The sequence below is a fragment of the Arvicola amphibius genome, chromosome 3, assembly GCF_903992535.2.
Source record: "Arvicola amphibius chromosome 3, mArvAmp1.2, whole genome shotgun sequence".
NCBI lineage: Eukaryota > Metazoa > Chordata > Mammalia > Rodentia > Cricetidae > Arvicola > Arvicola amphibius.
Genome location: NC_052049.1, coordinates 99,413,643 through 99,430,692, shown reverse-complemented (window position 1 = coordinate 99,430,692; position 17,050 = coordinate 99,413,643). Strand labels below are relative to the sequence as shown.

Sequence of the window (17,050 nt, the reverse complement as noted above, 5' to 3'; positions counted from 1 at the left end):
GTCAGGCAAGTCCTATAACAAAATGGTGTACAACAAGAGGCTGGAAAGTTAGCTTGGTGTCATAAGTGTCATAGTGTCTTCCATGTGAAAAGTCCTACTTTTGATCCTCAGTAAGACATTTTTAAAAATAAGTTGGGGGAGGGTTGGGGTGGCGCATGCCTTTAATCCGGCACTAGAAACAGGCGAATCTCTGTAACTTGGTCTATAGAGTGAGTTCCAGAACAGCCAGGACTGTTACACAGAGAAACCTTGTCTTGAAAAACCAAGACTAAAAATACAATACAATAAAAAAATATTAAAGGTCGCTAATATTCACTGAAACAACAAAAGATTGAAAAAAGTTATTGTTGTGCTAGAATAATGATTGTCACTTTTGAAGTGATAGGGATCAAGTCAAACACCACAGAACACTAGGCAAGTACCTCTGAGCCACAGCCACAGCCTGGGCTAGAATTCTAAAAGCTCTCTTATGTAGTACTGCTGCTTGAAAACCAAGCAAGGAAAAGTGATTATGAAGACCCAGACAGTATCACATAAGACTGTCTGAGTGTCTCAGAGAAATACTTTTCAATCTGCAAGTGAAAATGAAAACTACAAAAAAGCCTCTTAAAAACATGTATTCATTTTGTCATGCAGCAGTGGTGCACCGAGAAAGAGGCAAGTAGATCTGAGTGAGGCCAGCCTAGTTTACAGAGTGAGTTCCTGGACAACAAAGGCTACACAGAGAAACTCTGTCTTGAAATACAAAACAAAATTATTTTTAAACTTTTTTTTTAAGATTTGTTTTTTTTCTTGTTAGGTGCATGAGTGTTTTGCTTGCATGCCTGATGCCCACAGAGGTCTGAAGAGGGTGTTAGATTCCCTGGAATATATATGGAATTATAGACTGCCCTGCACTGCCATGAGGGTACTAGGAATTGAAACTGGGTCCTCTGTAAGAACAAATGCTTTTAACTACTGAGCCAACTCTCCAGTCCCTTTAATTTTATTTTAAATATTGGATCTTGTTTATTGCTAAATCTGGCCTTGAACTCCTGGGCTCAGTCTAGTATAGTAGTGCATGCCTACAATCCCTGCACTTGTGAGGCTGAGCAGGACTGAGAAATGGTTACATAGCTAGACCCTGTCTCAAAAACAAAACTAAAACTAAAGTGACTCAAGAGATTATGCTGCTTTAGCAACCCCAGTAGCTGGACAAGAACAGGCTCATGCCTTTGGAGAGTGAGTTACTCCTGTGTTAATGAGTATTCACGACAGGAGCATGGCCAAGTTGACAACTCCAATGCCTCAGACTCATGGAATGATAAGGTAAGCAGTACATACAAAAAGTACGTTCTGCAGTCACCTTGTCCCTTCTCCCATGTTGCATTCCAGCTCTGACTGTTCCCCTACAGAGATGAACCTAGCTGGCCTGCCTTCTCAACCATTCTATATATTATAAATGCACTGTCTATCTGGCTGCTGACATGTCTCCATCAAATTACACAACTCATCTGATTCCTGCTTTATAGTACTGTGTCTATCTTAATCATCTGAGCTCCCAGGCAGGTTTATAGAACCTAGCTTCGAGGGTCAAGGAACATGCCACTGGATCTAATTTCAGTCATTTTCTTAGAAACCGATTACCTCAAGTCTTCCCAATAAACTGTATGTACCTTAAATCATAGCTATTCTTCAATTCCAATTAAGGTTTCTAATTCTAGATCTGCCATGACAGACATTTCCGTTATCTGTCCATTTAAACTACAGAAGACTAAGGATTAATCCACCAAGCCTTTAGTACATTACTATACTTTAATTTAAAAATACAGTCTTTTTGTAGTGCCCCAAATGTAGCAAGACTCCTCCATTTCCTATAAAATTAGTCAGTAGGAAAAAGACAGACGGATCACATGTATTTGAGTTACAGAATGTTCAAAGATAACCTGGGCAATTTAATGAGATCCTGTGTTAAAATAAAAGTAAAAATGGTTTGAGGGTATAGCTCAATGATAAGGTGTTTGCTATGTATGAATCCCTAGATTCAACGCCTAGTTTAATAAAACAAAACCAAAAAGAGTTTTGTAGTTGGAGAACCCTGAATCATCACTATATTATCAAAGAAGCTGGATGACTTAAGTTAGGTATAGGAATGAAATGAATATATGTGAAGTATCCCAGTGCTAGCACACAGTACACACACAGAGAGTGGTACAGCAATGAGTAAACAATGGTAGATTTGACTACGATGTCTGATTAAATCAATCTCAGATCTCCAACATCCTTCCTGAACTTCAATTTCAGGCTTCTAGTGACCAGTGAGCGTGCTTGATAATTCCACTTGGATGTGTTTGCCACATTTCAAATTCAATATCTAAAACGGAGCTAACATTCTGCTACACAATTTCTCTTCATACCCCTCTTTTTTTTTTTTGAGACAGGACTTACCGAGTCCCAGACTGGCTTCATATTTATGTTTTTTTTCTACGTGAGCCTCTCCTAGGATTACAGGCATAGGCTCCTCTAATGATGGATGTCTTCAACTGCCCAGCCACTCAGCTTAAAATCTAAGAGTAATAGTTCCCTCTTATTTGAGGCTACAAAAGCCCCCGAGGATGCCTGAAGCCATGTGTAGTAATAGTACTGACCCCTATTGTTCAGACTTAACCAGAAAGAAATAAACAACAAAAACCATGTAGTACAATTTTAACAATATACATAACAAAAGTTATGTAAACCTGGTCTTTCTTTTAAAAATTTTTTTATGGCATTTACAGCTTATCATGAGTAACTCAAAGGGCAAAAGTCAAGCTGCGGATATAGGAAACTTTCCATTTTTAATTCTCCAACCCAACCTACCAAAACCTGGAAACCACCCTTCAGGTATTTTTCTTTATAGCCAAAATTTCAGGTTAAGGACTATCTTCTACTTATGTTTAATGATAAAGCCATTTTCCAGAGCAAGAGTATTAACTGTGTCTACTACTAAGAAATAACAAAATTTTATTGTTGTTTGAGGCAGTCTTGTTATGCAGCCCCCATCTATCTTGGTACTTACTATAGTCCAGGCTTGCCTTGAACATCTATCTGGTAGACCTTCAGTCTCATTTTGAGACTTTGTATTATATGTATGTGTTAGCATGTGCAGTCAATAATAATGAACTTATAATGCCATCTATTTCTTGGATTTCTGATCTTTACTGCTTTGCTCTGTGCTTAGTTTTAAGATCTTACCAAAAAAAAAAAAAAAAAAAAAAAAAAAAAGGTCCATCATGCTTGGTGGGTACAAAACCAGTAAAAATGCTAAAAATGCTAATAAACAAAAATAGGACATTCTGATTGAAATAAGTACAGAAATAGCTAGATTAACAAAGAATGGGGGAAATTAAGCACGCTGCACTGTCAATGGGACAAATACTAAATAGCAAGAATGACTGAATTACCCTCAAGAACCCTTACAGCATATGAAGCCATGGTATGTACATTGATAATCAAGAAAAGACACAGAAAAATAACAAGAAACAAACTCTGGTGTATGCTGCTAGGATGACATTAAACCTAGCAGTCATATTTCAGACTCTGTTGTCTCTTGACACTCGTAAGTGTATGTAAAATGCATATTTCTAACACCTCCCATATTATAAATTAAAACCTGCAAATTAAAAAAAGATTCAGGGCTGGTGCGAGGGCTCAGCATGTAAGGTGTTTGCTGCCACCCCTGAAAACATCTTGAGTTCCATCCCCAAGAGCCACCTTGTTGATGAAGACAAGTGACTCCTGCAAGCTGATCTGACTAGCACACACACACCTACACTCACACAATAAAAATATGGAAAAAATGATTCAGTTAAAAACAAGTCTATCACACGTAAACACAAAAGAACTTCATTGTTGTTTGGTTTGAGACTAGTTTTTGTGTAGACCTGGCTGCCCTGGAATGTCTGTAGACCACACCGGCCTTGAATTTGCAGAGGTCCGCCTCTGTGCTGGAATTGAAGGTGAGCGCCACCACTGCCCACCTCATATAAATATATATGTTTTTGGGCTGGAGAGATGGCTCAGTGGTTAAGAGCACTGGCTGCTCTTCCAGCAACCACATGATGATGGCTTACAACCATTTGCAATGAGATCTGGTGCCCTCTTCTGGCCTGCAGGCATACATGGAGACAGAATACTGTATACATAATAAATAAATAAATCTTAAAAAATAAAAGAGCAGCCAGTGCTCAAGAAAAAAAATTTCTCAGACAAAAGAAGGGAGGCAGAAAGTGTGATGTTGATTCTGGTTATTGGAAATCAGTAGAATTCTTCCATTGCACTTGCATGCTGCTGTTTCACAGAATTTTCTATTGTTGGTTGATTTTGTTCTGGAAGGCAGGTCTAGCCCAGGCTGTCCTAGAGCTTACACTGTAGCTCTGACTAAGCCAGTAATTCTGCCTCAGGCTCCCAAATGCTGTAATTACTGGTATGTACTACCTACCATGCCTAGTTCTGGAAATCTCTACTGTACATCAGAGAAAGGAAAAGAAAAAGGAAAAAAAAAAGCTGTAAAGAGCATTTAAATCCTGTTATGAGCCAAATGGTCACCACTCGTATATCTTTGAGGCAAGCTAATCTGAGTTTGAGGCTCTAGCCTTGTCTACAAAGCAAGTTCCAGAACAGCCAGTCAGTGCTACACAGAAAAACCCTGTCTTGAAAAGCAAACCAAAACCAAAATCAAATAATAATAATAAAATACTGTTATGAAATTGCTTTGACCTCAGTGATTCTTAGAAGTTCTAGAGATCCCCACAAGAGTCCCCAGACAACACTAACCACTAACCAGTGCCTGATGAACAATAAATTAGTGTCTCATGATAAGTGCTCAAGTAGTTTGTTCTGTCATTTAACACTTAAAATGTCATAAAGGAAGGATATGTTTGTATTACAGAGGTACTGACCTCAACAGATTCTCAATGTAGCTGTAAAAAATATGTTTATCTGGCCAAGAAAACTAGAACTTCAGTTAAATCTCTTGGCTTTAAAAAAAAAAAAAAAAAAAAGAGGGTACAGCACAAAACAAAACAAGCCCTTTGAATGCTTTCATCTCTGGACTTAAGATTGAGAATCAGGAGTCTCTTGTAATCATCAATGAGCTAGTGTAAGAATGGCAAAGTGAAAATGTGAGAACGTAAGCGTATGATGTCACTGAGCTGTTAAATAAAACAACTCCATAGCTGCACTCCTGTAGTGCTTATGAAATGACAAATGCTTTTATTGTTTTAGCTACTCAAATCAAGATCGCTAGTACATACAACTAGTATCCTCATATAGCTATCTCATAGAAACTTCAAATGGTCAGTGTTGGCTTATCTTTGTTAAGATTTGTTTTTAAGTTTTATTTTATGTGTGTGTACCCGAGTGTATGCATGTGCACTATATGTGTGCAGGTGCTCATGGATCCCGGAAGAGGCCTCAGATCCCCTAAAACCTGAGTTAGAGGTGGCTGTGAGCCTTCTGATGTAGGTGCTGGAACAGAGCTTGGGTCCTCTCCAAAAAGGATGTACTGGTTAGTTTTTTAATTAACCCGAGACAAGATAGTCATCTAAGAAGAACCACAAATGAGATAATGCCTCCATAAGGTTGCCTAAAGGCAAGTTTGTGTGGGCCATTTTCTTGATTAGTAATTGATATGGAAGCCACAGCTCACAGACGGTGATGCTATTCCTGGACAGATGGCTATGGCTGAGCAAATTATGAGGAAAAGCCAATAAATATTATGCTTCCATGTATATTTATGTTTCAGTTCCTGCCTTTAGGTTCCTGCTTGAGTTTCTGCTCTGTTTTCCCTTAATGGTAGACTGTGAGCTGGGGTTGTAAGAAGAAATAAACCCTTTCCTCCCCAGGCTGGTTTTGGACTTGGTGTTATTACAATAATAGAAACCTAACTAGGACAAGCTACAAGTGCTCTTGACTAGGAATCATCTTTCCAGCCCCATGATGGCTGATCTTGACTGTCAACTTGGTAAGATAAGAGAAGAACCTAGGAGACTGACAAAGCATAACTCTAAGCGTATCTCTGTAAGGATGTCTCTAGAGAGTAGTAACTAGAGAACAAGGATAACCTGAATGTGGGGAGTGCGCCACCATGGGCTGAGTCCTGGATGAAACAAAAAGAGAAAACCAGTTAAGAATTCTCTCTTAGCTGGGCAGTGGTGGCATATGCTCATAATCACGGAAGCATAGGCAGGTGGATCTCTGTGAGTTCAAGGTCAGCTGGTTTACAAAGCGAGTTCCGGGACAGCTACAACTGCTACACAGAAAAATCCTGTCTCAAAACAAAATACAAACAAACAAACAAAAATCTCTCTTGTTTTAAGGCTTTCATGAGTTGAACTCCCCCATGTCCACCTGATAGAAACAGTTTAAAAATCTCTCAAACCTTGATACAAATACATCTTCTTTTTTCCCCCACTGCCGTTCCTTCCTTCTCCCCTTCTAAATACATTTTCCCACCTTTAAATTGTTCCTATCAGATATTTGGTCAGTTACAAAAGTCTGACTAATACAAAGTCCAACTTCTATTCTCATGCCTTACAAAAGTACTTTTTAAGTTTCAATGCCTCCAGGAAGCAACAACAAAAACAAAAATAGAAATACTTTCCCACCAATGTCCTGATCCTACCTAATCTACCTAACCTTTGTGGAAAAGTATTAGATGTGATTGTAAATTATGCAATTTGTGATAATCTAGAAATTAATATAATTCTTTTTCTTTTCCTTTCAACATAGACCTGTTCATTAAGACCAAATTCCTTTTTTAAAAAAATATTTATTTATTTATTTATTTATTTATTTATTTATTTATTTATTTATTTATTATGTATACAATATTCTGTCTGTGTGTATGCCTGCAGGCCAGAAGAGGGCACCAGACCTCATGACAGATGGTTGTGAGCCACCATGTGGTTGCTGGAAATTGAACTCAGGACCTTTGGAAGAGCAGGCAATGCTCTTAACCTCTGAGCCATCTCTCCAGCCCCGACCAAATTCCTTTCTATACTGCAAATATGCTAAGACTACTTAAAACAGTATCTAGCAGGGCATGATGGTACAGGCCTTTGATTTCAGCACTTAGGAGGCAGAGGCATAAGGATCTCTGTGATTTCGAGACCAGCCTGGTCTACAATAACAAGTTTCTGAACAGCCAGAGTTACAGAGAGAAACTGTCTCACACACAAAAACACAACAACAACCAAACAACCCCGCCCCCAAACCAGAATCCTGACTGTTGAGTTTACCCAAACTTAAATTCTCTACTGTTTCTTAAATAAGACAATCACTGGAGTTCAGACATTAGCTCATGTTTTAGCACGTTAAACTATTAACCCTTGGTGCTTTGTAGCACTTTTCATAGGCTAGAACATTTAATACTGATTTTAAGATACAAGATCATTAACATAAGAATCATTTCCTACTATACTAACAAGGAAATGGAGACTCAGAAGAAATGTGGGCTGGCAAGATGGCTCAATGGATAAAGGCATCTGTCATCAAGCCTGATGACCTGAGATCAATTCCCAGGACTCATATGGTAAAAGAGAGAAACAACTTCTCTCTTTTGTCCTCAGACCTCCATAAGCACACCTATATGTACAGAACACACACACACACACACACACACACACACACACGATGTAAAAAAAGGAAGGAGGGAGGAAGGGAGTAATGGCTCAGAGGTTAAAAGAACTGACTGCTGTTCTGGAGGTCCTGAGTTCAATTCCCAGCAACCACATGAAGGCTCACACCCATCTATAATGAGATCTGGTGCCCAGAACGCTATATACATAATAAATAAATTTAAAAAAAAAAAGAAGAAAGAAGGAAGGGAGGGGAAACATCACAAGGCCAGTAATACAGTCTGCTAGGTTTTCTCACTCTATCTGTTCCATTCTCCTTTTAGATGCTTTAGGCTCCCATTTCTCTCTCCACAGATTCTAATATGAATTCTACTTCAGCAAAATCTACTCTGGTTCCGCATTCTTTAAATGTTCTCAACCTCTGGTGCCTTTTGGGAAGTTGTACTTGAATGCTCTCAACAGGTTAAATTCTACTCTTTTCCTCTCTCTACCCCAGATGTTAGCAATCCCTTCTATTTCTATGTCACTTTCCATTTACAGTGTGTTTTAGTTACTGTTCTATTGCTGTGAAAAAAAATCATGAGCAAGGTAGCTTATAAAAGGGTACACTGAGGGCTTGCTTGCAGTTTCAGAGGGTTACTCCATGATCATCATTGAGGGGAGCATAGTGGTAAGTAGGCAAGTAGGCATGATGGTGGAGCAGTAGCTAAGTGCTCACATCTGATTTGAAAGTTGCAGGCAAAGAGGGGGATAGGGTGACTGGGCCGGGGCATCTGATGCCCTCCTCTGATTTCCACCTGTACCAGGCACACATGTGGTGCAGACACACTTTCAAGCAAAACAGACATATATCCAAGTGCCTGTAATCCCAGCTTTTGGGAGACTCAAGCAGGAGGAATGCTGCATAGGCCAGCATGGACACTACAGCGAGACTGTCCCAAACCAACCAACCAACCCACCCACCCACCCACCTAAATCAGAAGGACTGCAAGGAGCCACTGACAACTCAATTTAAATCAGAGAGCCAACATTGGTAGCAGGAATGACCCAAAGCTTTTTGAGTTACATTTAAGCTATATTTCATAAACTTAAAAAAAGATCCTTTTATTGAAAACAGTAACAATAATCATTAATAACAAGTGCCTAGTAATGTTTTAAGTATTTTTTCATAGTACATGATTTCATTTTCACATAACCATTTGAGATAGACATTTAGAATCTCAATTTTATCGGTGAAGAAAATGAAATGTAAGGAGAAAAAAATTTTAAAAATTCAGAGTGGCTGAAGAGATGGTTCAGTGGTTAAGAATACTTTTTTGCTCTTTCAGGGTCTAAGTTCAGTTCTTAGCCCTCACATGACTCACAAGTGCCTTTAATTCCAGTTTTAGGGGATTCGACACCTACTTTTGGCCTCTTGGAAACCAGGATTTACCCCAGAGTAAGGAATAAGTAAAACTGCTGGCCAAGAAAGAACATCTGAGGCAGTAATGTTAAATGAAGATATTAATGTAGCATTCAGGCAAGAGTATAATGCAAACCTAATGTTTCTTTGTATTTTTAAAGGCAAACATACATGCAGTCACTACTGAGTAAACTGAAGCATAGATAGTGGTATAAAACCTCGAATCCCAACACTGGGGAAAGTGAGATACAAGAACTGTCAGGAGTTCGTGGATAGCCTAGCATACATACTGAGTTACAAAACAGTCTAGACTACATAATAAAACCCAATCTCAGCCAACATTGCTAATACCAAAAACCTACCTGTGACTAAGTCTAAAGATTTTCAGCTTATAGTGTAAAACAAAGTATTTTTAATACAAAGAACAACAAACAACTTCCCCAAGACTTTCAGTTCAACCCAATTATTAACCAATTCTTATTTAGTGGGAGAACTATTTGTTTCATAATGAATGTAGAGGCATATAAAACTACCCCATAAATTTATATAAATTGCATTCTACAAAATATCAAGAAACCACAGGGAGAAATTGTTTTTGATATATGTAATAATTATAAGGGTATTAAAAATTATTGTTAGGAACTTAATTAAGAGCCTCTTAAGCAATGGTGAAACTCCCTTTACAAGTCTAGAAAGCGGCTGGAGTGATGGCTCAGCGAATAGGAGCCCTCTTAGCCCTTGATGCTTGAGATCCTGAGTTTAGCTCCTATCATCTATGTTAGGACTCTAAAAACTACTTATAACTACATTCACCTAAGCTTACATGCTCATCTCCTCCAATATAATTGTTTAAAAATCTTTTAAAAAAACTATAAAGATTTACTAAAAGTTTTAGGGGATTACTGTACACAAAGACACAGGGGGATACTATATTATACTGATTTTTAAGTAGCTGTCAATACTGTGATTAAAAACAGTATTTTTAACTCTTTGAGAACTTCACATATTTTTGATCATATTTATCCCAACTCCTTTCATAACCACCCTCAACTCCCTTGCCCACCTAACTTTGAATTTTCCTTTTCTCCTCATTTTTCCATGAATCCAATTTATGTTGCCCAACTTACTCTTGCATGTGGGTCTGCCCTGTAGTGTAGTCAATCTACCAGGAGTCTTAACATTATAGAAAATCGACTTTGTCTCTCTCAACAACTATCAAATATCAATATTTCCTTGCCTTATCATAGGATTTTTGTGCCCATCTCCACTGTCCATTTGTTGCAAAATATTTGATTAGACTGTGTAAACATATGTCATTGTGACTGGTTTAATAGATAGACAGGAGGTATAGGTGGGACTTCCGGACAGAGAGAGCTCTGGTAAGAAGAAAGAGAAAGTCACCAGTCAGACACAGAGGAAGCAGGACATACAGGAGAGTTAAAAGCCACATGCATCATGGCAGCACGTAGATTAGTAGCAATGGGTTTATTTAAGCTTTAAGAGCTAGTTAGAAACAAGCCTAAGCTGAGACTGAGCTTTCATAATTAATAAGTCTCCATGCTGTTACTTGGGAGTTGGCTGTCAGGACAAAGACTTGTTACGCCCATTCCCACAATGCAGGGATTTTGGCTGACCTGATCTTGTGCAGGTCTTGCTCATGCTGTCACAATCACTGAGTGTATGTGAAGAGCAACCCTGTTGTGTCCAGAAAGTACTATTTCCTTGAAGTCAGCCACCACCTTTGACTTGCTCTTGCAATTTTTCTGCCCCTCTTCCTAGGAGATCCTAAGCCTAGGAAGTAATAATATATGTCTCATTTAAGGCTAAGTACATCACATCTCCTAGTCTCTGTACAGTGACTGGGTATGTATGTGTTGTGTGTGGCGGGGTGGTGTGTGTCTCTGTGTTAATTGCCATAATATTGGAGGTAAGAAGTGGTTGTTTATTTTGTCTTGAATGGCTCAGAGGTTAAGAGCGCTGCCTGCTCTTCCAAAGGTCCTGAGTTCAATTCCCGGCAACCACATGGTGGCTCACAACCATCTGTAATAGAATCTGGTGCCCTCTTCTGGCCCGCAGGCATACATACAGACATAATATTGTATACATAATAAATAAATAAATATAAAAAAAAACAAAAAAAAACTCAAACCTTATTGTAGTTTTGAGATTTTGAGACAGGATCTCATGCAACAATCCAGGGTGACCTAAATTGGCTTGGGTCTAGGATGATCCTCTTGCTTCCTCCACCTTTGGAGTGCTGGCATTACAAATCTATCCACTTATCAATTCATCTGGATTTCTGATACCTTTAAATAAAATCTTATCTTACAAACAATTCTTGACACAGGGTCAGGACTCCCAAATTTCTTAGAAGGGAAATCTAAGGACTTATAATAGATATGACAAATACTTGTGACTTCTGACCTACAATTTCAGTGTTCCTCTGAAAATACACTTGGATTTGAAACCTGGGTCTGCCACTCACTAGCTGTGACATTTTAGACATGCCATTTAATTCTTCTAGCTATCAGTTTTACTTGCAAAATAAAATACTAGTAAAAAATATCTAAGTGTTAAAATGAGCCTTAACTGAGATAATTTACAAAATATTTAGCGCAGGAAAGGTGCAACAATGGCTAGTAATTACAATCAGATTAGCCCACACAGCATACTACAATAAGCTATAGCTGCTGCATGGCTATACTTTAGACAACCACTGCTTCCTCTGAAAACTATGGACACAGTACTTCATTCCACATAATTATGAGTTTAAACAAAATTTATCTAATCCAAATGTGTTATCTTCACTGATCATGTGTCCAAACGACCTTTACATCTGCAGACAGCATATGCAGCCAGTTTTGTTGTATAGTATAAAAGCAAATATTCACAAACCTCTTTCAAATATATTCAGCTTTAAGGATGATTTGAGTGGGGTTGTTCGAACAAGCAAGGTACAAGGTTAGTCTCCTGTCTTCCTCTATTACTTTCCTGAAAATCATCTACTGGCTCGACTGGCTGCTTAGCAAGTCTCAGGATCCTGCTACTTCTACACACACCTCAAATCCTGGTCTCCAACTTCTCCACACACTGGTGCTAGGGATTTGAACCTAGGTCTTCACACTTGCTATGGCAGGTACTTATCCACAGAGCTACTCTCATTCCCCAGAACAAGGTTTTTCAAGTAATAATTGCAGTTTTTCTTTCATGAATATATGACACCTGCAATAGCAGGCTTCAAATCTACTCTGCAAATTTCTGAAGATTAGCCAAAGGCATCTGAATGCAGCTGTAAAACTGTAGTACTATGTGGCTGAATCCCTACAGCTAACCCTCTGGCACTTGAGCCAAGGTTTTGATTTTGATTTCTGATAATACTAGAACCTCTACCTAGGCCCTTGAGTGAAGTTTTCTGAAGGTTTTTTTTTTTTTTTGTCTGTTTTTCAAGACAGGGTTTCTATGTCGCTTTGAAGCATGTCCTGGAACTTGCTCTGTAGACCAGGCTGGCCTAGAACTCAAGAGATTGGCCTGCCTCTGCCTTCCGAGTACTGGGATTAAAGACCCAGCTTTAAGTGTAGTTTCTAAAGGTATTGTTTTTTTTTGTTTGTTTGTTTGTTTTTCAAGACAGGGTTTCTCTGTGGCTTTGGAGCCTGTCCTGGAACTAGCTCTTGTCGACCAGGCTGGCCTATAACTCACAGACATCCGCCTGCCTGTTTCCTCAGTGCTGGAATTAAAAGCGTGTACCACTACCGCCTGACTAAGGCATAGTTTTTACAGCATTATTTTAGAACTATGCATATATTTTATACATTCAAAACTAAAATCCTGGGGCTAGAGAGATGGGTAAGCAATTAAGAGTACTTGCTTCTCTGCAGAGGACCCAGGCTCAGTTCCCAATACCCATACGGCAGCTCACAACCAACTGTAACTCTAGTTCCTGGGGTTCCAACACCCTCTTCCAGCCTTTGAGGGCAACAGGTACATATGTGGTACACAGATAAGTATACAAAACGCCCCCACACACACAAAAAAATGTTTAAATCTTAAAAAACAAATCCTAAAATAAATCTCCAATTTTAATAAGAATCAGTAGTACTGGTATTGCAATTTTTAAATGATTTAAATAGAGCAGAAAACAAAATTACTTTTTTGTTAGCAAGATCCTTCATTTTTAGGCCAGGCGGTGGTGGCACATGCCTTTAATCCCGGCACTCAGGAGGCTGAGGCAGGTGGATCTCTGTGAGTTTGAGGCCAGCCTGGTCTACAAGAGCTAGTTCTAGGACAGGATCTAAAAGCTACAGAGAAACCCTGTCTCAACTCCCCCCCCAATCTTCATTTTTGATAAAGTAGAATCAAAGATGACAAAGTCTACCTTGCTAATTTGAATTGGCTATATCACTATGAACTCAGGATTAAACAAATGCAAAATGGCTAGGTGTGGCAGCACACACCTTTAATCCCAGCACCTGAGAGGCAGAGGTAGAAGGATGTCTGTGAGTTCCAGAGTGAGACCCTGCCTAAGTAAATTCTTAGTGCTATCCTTTCACACAAGTCTAGAAACAGTAATACTCTGGCAGCAATGATTATGCCAAACTTTTGGAGATATATATATATATATATATATATATATATATATATAATTTTTCATTGAAAAGACCAAGACTCCTTGGATAAACAGCCCTTTCCAGATGGCACAGCAAAATCAGCCTAGGGTACCTTTTACAAGAAAGTGTTCCAAGATAAAGAGGCGAGCCTAAAGTGTCAAATTTTAACACACTGTAGCCAGTTTGAAAGGGTTCTTATGTCCAAACTGGTGACAATGTGGCCCTCAAAAAGGATCCTAATTGGTTATAAAATTAATAAATTCCCTGGTGGTACTACTTCCTCAAATCTCAAGTCCGTAATGGTTTAATAACCCCCCTAAAACGAAGAAATATATATATATATATATATATATATGTATATATATATATGTGTGTGTGTGTGTGTGTGTGTGTGTGTGTGTGTGTGTGTTCATTAGGATAACAATTTCCCTAGCTCTTTAAAATTAGCCAACAACAATTAAGGTGGTAAAAATCAAGCATTTAATCTGCATTTTTAGGAATTTAGTTCATACTTAATAAAGAAAATTCAGAGATTCTTCAATAAAGTAATTAAGAGCTAAAAATCACTAAGGAAAGTATAGTCAGAAATAAGTTACTTCCTGTCAGTTATTGTCTTAAGGCCACATATAATCAAACTGTCAAACCACACCTTTACAAAAGACCTTGCAGTCACCCCTTTAATCAAGTGGTCTATTTCACACTGTCAACTGTGTGGTGTTCCAACACTACCAACTCCTAACATATACAATCGGAGCATCACCTATTTAAGCATTCTTGCCACACAAGGCTTCACTTTAAACTAATGAAATCTCTGTTCCAGAGATGTCCAATCTCTTAACAAGAAACTATCTTTATCTACAGTTCTCAAAGGACCTCACAACCATGTTATCCACACAAAAACCTAATATTTTCAGTTTACAACTTTGTGTTGGGTTGTATTCATAGATATCTTTGGCCTTATGCAAACACAGTTGGGCAGGTCTGGAACCAAACTTTCACTTAAAAGAAAGAGCAGTAAATAAAATGACACTCAGAGGACAAGGTCAAGGCTCAAATGTTTTACAGAACAACTGGTTTGGTCAGTTAAGTGCACCCCCCTCTATGGATAGTCTGGGTACTACCCTTTTTAACAATAGGCATGACTAAATACACATAATCACCAAATACAGTACAGGCATCTCGATTGACTACAGCTGTGGAGATGCTCTGGGACTACTGAGGACATCTGAATACAAAAAATTTGATGGGCACTGTTACTGACTTGGTGTTTTTAATAAATATTTAAGAATCAAACAGGAGGAGGCACACTGTCTCAAGAACAAAACATGCAACAATATAGGAAGAAACATTAAATACTGAATCTTAATTAATTAATAATTAATACGGTCACTGTATTTTCCAGACAACTGTGTAAAACTGAAAAATTTCAGGCCATAAATGAAATAATATCACTGCTAAGAAGACCAGCAGAAAGACACCTGTTCAATTGTCAACTTACTACTTGCATAACCTAGGACAAGTTACAAATAATGTTACTAAGTTTCCATCTCTTCTATGAAATTCAAAAGTTACCTACATCATCGGGTTCCGAGACTAAGACTACACACATAAAAAGCAAAACACTGTTGCACAAAGTAAATCTGGTTCTCCTTATTAAATCAAATCAGAAAATAAAAATTAAGAAAACACTCATTTTTACATTGCACATGGAAAACTACAAAAGGTACAAATATTATAAATCAGCTGGAAATCAATGTGAATGAGAAAAAAATCAAGCTCTATATAGTATTTTTTTAAAGCAAGAATTATCAAAAGAGCAAAAGCAAGTATCAAATCTTTATCCACCCTCTGGTATCTATTATACTGTAGTTTACTTTGGATATTAACTTATCGCCACATAAAATGATAATAAGCGGAAGTTAAGAATTTTTTCGATAAACATTCAACAGATTAGTATGCTTATATATTAAAAAAATAAGTTTGGCCTTAAATTCTGTAAGTTACTAGAAAGTACACGAACATCGCATTTTACAACAGATTCTGGTTAAAAAAAATCCAATATGCAATTTCCTTTAATCGGTTCTAACTTAAGTCGTCATTTCACTTGCAGGTAACCTCTTTCTTTTTGTTAGGCCGACAGTAAAATGACCAGATACAGAGAGATCCTCAGGTAGGTGTGTGTTTGCATCCTCTTCCTCTTTTCTTTTAAAAGAAAAGTGCCGTTCAAAAACGGGTGGGGGGGCTGGAGGAAGCAGCCGGGAGGGGAGGAATAAACAGGTCTACGGCTCGCGGGGAGACCAGGTGAGCGCGTACAAACACCCCGTCAGCAGCGCCTTTGCTGTGGGGCGGATGGTCTTGCAAATCCGCTCCCTCGGAAGATCCGGGTGACTACTTCACGTTCGCAGGGACCCAGGCCAGCACCCCCGCCCCGATTAAATGCCAATAAGGGGGCCCTGTGGGGTGTTTCCCGGTACGAACCGGGGTGACAAACCAGGCTTCCTCCCCCCCGCCCCCCGCGTCCAGGTGGGCGACGCGTGGTGTCCGTCCCCGGGCGGGCCCGCCGTCTCCCCCCCTCCTCCCGCCGGTCCTCCCCTCCCCGTTACCTGCGGGCGGCGGTGCGGGGGTCCGGAGGCCTGCTCCTGCTCCTCCTCCTCCTCCTCCTCCCCGCCTGGCTGAGGCGGCGAGGTGGCGGCGGCGGCGGCGGCGCCGGCAACCCCGGGGGGAGGGGGCGGAGCGCGCGGCTGGCTCCTCTCCTCCCCCGGGAGGCTCAGGGGACCCTATCTCGGGCCGCCGCGCCTAGGCCAGTGTGCAGCCTGGAACTGGGCGCGCATGGCGGCGCCTCTCGCCCGCGTGCCCGCGAGGTGTGAGAGTACGAGGCGCGGGGAGGAGAGCGCCCGGCGCCCGTGGGGCCTGAGAGGAGGAGCGAGGGGCCCAGCCCGCGGCGCGCGGGCGGCCGTTGGGGGCGGTTGCCGAGGGCGGGCGGGCGACGGCTTGCGCTGGCCCGGCGGGGCGGGGTGGGGAAGGGGAAAGGGACTGAGGGGAGGGGAGGGGAGGCTGGGAGGGAGCCGCCGCAGCGCGCGTGCGGGCCGGCGCCGCCGTAGCCGCTCGTTTCACTCCAGCCTGTTTGGGGGCACTTTGTTTGTGTCCCACAATGCTCCGCGCGGACGGCCGGGCTGGGGAAGGGGAGGGGCGGGGCCGGGCTGAAGGCGGTGCGCGGCTATTGCGCAAGCGCAGAGCGAGCTGTCCTTAGCCTGTCGAGCCAGCCAGACACAGAAGCCGCGGGGCCTTGACCCGGTCTGTGCACTTGTCCGTGTGCTCCTACGTGTGCATAAGCGCCACGAGGCTTGTCCAGTTTGTCCTTCGGTAGCCGGGCTCTGAGCTGCCTCAAGGGAAACGTTAGAACGATTTGGTTTTCCTTGAAACTAAAAGCCTAAAGAAACTGTTTT

General features: G+C 40.5%; 1 protein-coding gene across 5 annotated transcripts in view; it reads right to left on the bottom strand.

The window, feature by feature from the left end:
• Zbtb44 (zinc finger and BTB domain containing 44) overlaps positions 1 to 16,556 on the bottom strand; it is a 47,663-nt gene extending 31,107 nt beyond the window's left edge. Inside the window, exon 1 of one of the 5 annotated variants that reach the window (XM_038323369.2) lies at positions 16,208 to 16,556. The gene's annotated coding sequence lies outside the window, so the exon portion shown is untranslated. Of the gene's footprint in view, positions 1 to 10,634; positions 10,656 to 16,207 lie in introns of those variants that run through there. The other 4 variants (XM_038323370.2, XM_038323366.2, XM_038323372.1 and 1 more) reach the window with 4 other exon arrangements.
• Between the last annotated feature and the right edge of the window lie 494 nt (positions 16,557 to 17,050).